The following is a 4,461-nucleotide window of genomic DNA, read 5'->3' as shown; positions in this document are numbered from 1 at the left end:
GGGGTTTGAGGATTTGGGGTCCGCCCACCTAAGCTCCTCTGAGCAGGAAGCAAACCTGCTACAAAGCCCTTGGCCTGGCTGTGCTGCCCACGCGGTGGCCCTGGGTGCTACCCAAGTCCCCCAACTCGATGGACCCGACCACCTCCCTGGAGGAGGCGGCAGGAACCAGACACTCGGAACAGGGTGAGCTTGTGGGCAGCCTGTGCTCCGGCCTGTGGTCCCCTCAGCCCTGCAGCCCGGCTGGGCGCTGGAGCCGCTTGGACTGCAGCCACCCCAAGCCCCTGCGTCCCAGGCTGCGTCCTTGTGGCATCACCCATGACCTCCAACCGCAGGCCCACCACTGCCCAACTTTCTCCCCCCACCTCCAGCTGCTCCTGCCCTCCTCCTGCTGAGCCCCAGGAATCCTGGGTCGGTCCGCCTCCCCTCCTCTCACCCACCACCTCCCACCCACCAGCAACCCCCAGGCTCCACTTTAAAAATACAACCCAGGTCTGGGAGCTCCTCCCACAGTGGGTTGAGCCACGCTCAGCCTCATGGGGGTACTTCGGCCTTCCCACAGCCTGTAGCATGGGCCCCAGCCTCACTCCTCCCCCAGCCTGCACCCTCCTCCCAAGCCTGCACCCCTCCCCCAGCCTGCACCCCTCCCCCAGCCTGCACCCCTCCCCCCAAGCCTGCACCCCTCCCCCAGCCTGCACCCGTCCCCCAGCCTCCCCCCTCCCCCAGCCTGCACCCCTCCCCCAGCCTGCACCCCTCCCCCCAGCCTGCACCCCTCCCCCAGCCTCCACCCCTCCCCCCAGCCTCCACCCCTCCCCCAGCCTGCACCCCTCCCCCCAAGCCTGCACCCCTCCCCCAGCCTGCACCCCTCCCCCCAAGCCTGCACCCCTCCCCCAGCCTGCACCCCTCCCCCAGCCTGCACCCCTCCCCCAGCCTGCACCCCTCCCCCAGCCTCCACCCCTCCCCCAGCCTGCACCCCTCCCCCAGCTTGCACCCCTCCCCCAGCCTCCCCCCTCCCCCAGCCTCACCCCTCCCCCAGCCTGCACCCCTCCCCCCAGCCTCCACCCCTCCCCCAGCCTGCACCCTCCCCCCAGCCTGCACCCCTCCCCCCAGCCTGCACCCCTCCCCCAGCCTCCACCCCTCCCCCAGCCTGCACCCCTCCCCCCAGCCTGCACCCCTCCCCCAGCCTGCACCCCTCCCCCAGCCTGCACACCATACTGTCCCCTCGCCCGTTAGCCAGCAAGACCCCGCATGAAACGTAATTTAGATCAGGAACAAACCAAGGGTCGTCGTCCCAGAACCTGCTGGACAGCGGGGTCCCCACGTTTCTTCCAAGGAGCCACCCGCACAGGTATGAGAGGCCAGGTGTTCAGATTCCTCACGCTCAGAACAAGCCCAAGCTCCCGTCCTGTCCAGCCCCTCCTCACAGGGCCCAGTTTCAAACTGGGGGCCCCACATTCCAGAGCTCTGGGCGCCTTCCTCCGTCCTCAGCCAGAAGTGTCCTTCCCGCGCTGCCCACTCTCTGCTTCTCTTTCTGATTCCCTCTGCCGCTTCAGGACCCTACGATTGCATCAGGCCACCAGGAGAATCCGGAATGGCCTCCACCCGCGTCCTTCGCCAGCACCGTCCTTCTGCCAAGCAAGGGGCCACATCACAGGCTCCGCTGTGGTCACCTTGGGACCGTTACTCTGCTGACCTCATGATGGGCCATGTTTTCTCCCAGGAAGGGCTGACACCACAGGCCCCAGGGCTGACCAGGGGCAGGCGGGGCACGCTGGGCACCGCTTCACGCTCTCCTCGCCTAGCACACCCGCATCTTGCGCCCCACTCTGAGGAGGAAGAAGTGCCCGGGACCCACACTGATTGCTAAAAGTCTCACCTCCTTTTAAGGATATTTCCTGGGTTTCCTTACTTCTTCAGAGTTTTTATTTTTTTGCCTTGAAATTCATGCAACCTGGCTATTTTGAGACAAAGGGTGTTATTTTGCAGACATTATTTGGGGCAAACGGTGTAGCCCCCAAGAGACTTTGGAGGCAGACCGGTCAGTGTCTGTGCAAGTAACACATCTCCCAGGAGGAGCAGGAAGTGCGACCGCCCAGAACGGCGGGCAGAGAGGACCTCCCCCTGCTGACCACTGGCTGGGTCCTGCATGCCTCTCAGAAGAAGAGAAAGAAAACTGACCCTGGCGGAAATCACCCGGGTCCAGGAAGTGTGGGAACAGGGGAGTGCGTTGTGGCCGGTAACTTTCAATGCTAAACGCACAGTTTATCATCTGGGAGAAAAGAAGGGGCCAGACTCTGAAGCTCAGGGGTCTCACAGGCCCAAGGAGGCTACCCCCGCCGTCCTCCAAGGAAACCCGCCCAGGGAGACCCCCGACGGCCTCTGTGGCCTCCCCTGCCTGGAGGGAGGGGAGGAGTTGGGCCGCGTCCGCAGCTCAGCCAGGGGCCCCGCCGGGTGTCAGAGCTGCCTGTGGAGCTTCCGCTCTGCGAAGGTCAGGTGTGTTTCCTCCGAGAGGCCGCACACGGGGGAGGGGAAATGACCCCTTTTCCCTCCAATGAACTGACTCCTTCACCCTGGGGAAGCAAAACCGAGGCCAGGGAGGAGGGGCTAGGCCCCGCCGCGCCTCGGTCTCTGGTCCCGAGGGTCCGTGCCTGCCAGGCAGGTGGGACCAGGCAGGCAGCCTCTGGTGGGCGGTGGGTCTCTGGCCTCTGTTAGCCCGGGTGAGCGGGGTGGAGAAAGAGAGCAGCAGTTTGTCTTACAAACTGTAGAGTTTGGTGCCCTCCGAGGCCTTTCCTCCCTCCTCTCAGGGTCCGGATGTGCTTGTACGCAGGGCCCTTACTCCATCCTGAGATGTTTGGGGGGCCGGCAGTCATGGTGCCGGTTCCCCCCCGGGCGCTGGGGTCCAGGCAGCGAGAGGCTCCCATCTGGGTTTGGTCCAGAGTCCGTCCTTCCATGCTGAGGTGATGGCTTCCACCTTCCATCAGGGCCTCTCTTCTTAAGGTAAACAGAGCAGGCATCCGTCCTTCACAGCCGGGGGCCCGGCCATCTCAGAAGGGCTAGGCGGTGGGTGTTGCGTGGGTGACCTTCCCCCTCGGAGCCCACCCCTGCCCTGTTCTCTCTCCTGTGCCTCCCACCCTGGGGAACCCCGCCCCGTGCTTTGCTCTCTTTCCTTCATCTCAGGGCTCCGTCTGACCTGGTGGCACCCTTGGCGGGGGCCACTTCTGAGAGAATTGCATCTTTAAGGCCAAACATGGCGTCTTGACAGGCTGTTAAATGGAGAGAACAGCTTTGACTACAGGGGTGTGGGAACTTTGTGAGTGACCCAAGTTATTCCCTGTGCCCACAAAAAGCACTAGCCCAGCCTTTCCCGTGCCCTCAGCTTCCCACGGGCCCCGGGGAGGAGCCGAGCCGGCTTTGCCGCTGGGCTTAAGCCTCCAACACATCCCCCAGTGCCCCGACCGCTCTGACCACTCCCCTGCAAAAAAAACGAGTCCTGTGACCACGGCAAGGGCCCCAGGGGTCGGGGAGCCCGGCCAGCGTGCCGACGGAAGGGGAAGATGCCTGCCCCAAGACGCAAGCTACGACCCCTCCAAGACGGTAGCCTCTGTCCTTCCAAGCCGGGCAGGAAACAAAGAACAAAAAGCTGCTGCCGCCTGCCCCACGGCAGAGGCTCCGGAGGCCAGCGGGACCCCAGTGTTGATTCCGTGCAGGCCTTGTGAAGGTTTAGTGCAGGAGCCACGGGCCTCTGGGCAGGGCACCTGGGCTCTGCTGTCGAGTTAGATTCAACAGCTCACAAAGGAAGGAATCACTTCTTCAAGAGCCCCTTTCGTCCAGCCGCCCGTATCTCCCAAGGACCTTCCTTGACCTGTGGAGCAAGGCTCCCCCGCGACCGCAGGGCCGGCGCAACGGCATTGGCTTCTCGTGGCCCCCCGATGGACCGCCGAGCCTCAACGGAACACGCGTTCTCTTGGGTGGATCGCCGCTCCTCGCTGGTTTCCACAGCCTGCGAGTAATTTTCCTCTGAACCAGGCTTGTGTGATGTGCTAAAGCACATTAGGTTTTATTTGTTTGTGTTCCTGTATTAAAAACAGATGAAGCATCAATTGATCCGCTGGCCCTTTGGGGTTACAGACAAAATCACCTGAAAGGTCTTCTAAAAGTTTTTAAATTAAAGCTGCTATGGTGGTTAAAGATGTGTTGAAGGGGTTCCGTATAAATCAAAAGGAATAACAACAACAAAAGAAACCCACGAATGAATAACTGTCATGATTCATTTATTCAGTAACTAACGCAGAGAACACAGGCTCTGAGGCAGGGCTGTCAGGGGAACATCCCACGTCTGGTACCTATGCACTCTGTAACCTGGGAACGCCAGTTTTCTCCTTTGTGAAATGGAGAAAATGATCTCTCTTGCAGGGCTATTGGGGCCTTTAAAGAGATAATGCCCCTCTAAAAGGAAAGAAAGGT

General features: G+C 61.9%; 1 long non-coding RNA gene across 1 annotated transcript; it reads left to right on the top strand.

Moving 5' to 3' along the window:
• The first annotated feature begins 1,246 nt into the window (after positions 1-1,246).
• LOC309667332 lies at positions 1,247-4,243 on the top strand. Its single transcript, XR_014267714.1, has 2 exons — positions 1,247-1,345; positions 1,551-4,243. It is a non-coding gene; the product is annotated as an uncharacterized lncRNA (long non-coding RNA).
• Positions 4,244-4,461: the final 218 nt, after the last annotated feature.

This window comes from Balaenoptera physalus (genome assembly GCF_965194825.1).
Source record: "Balaenoptera physalus genome assembly, chromosome: 9".
NCBI classification, from domain to species: domain Eukaryota; kingdom Metazoa; phylum Chordata; class Mammalia; order Artiodactyla; family Balaenopteridae; genus Balaenoptera; species Balaenoptera physalus.
This window is presented reverse-complemented; position numbering and strand designations above follow the sequence as displayed.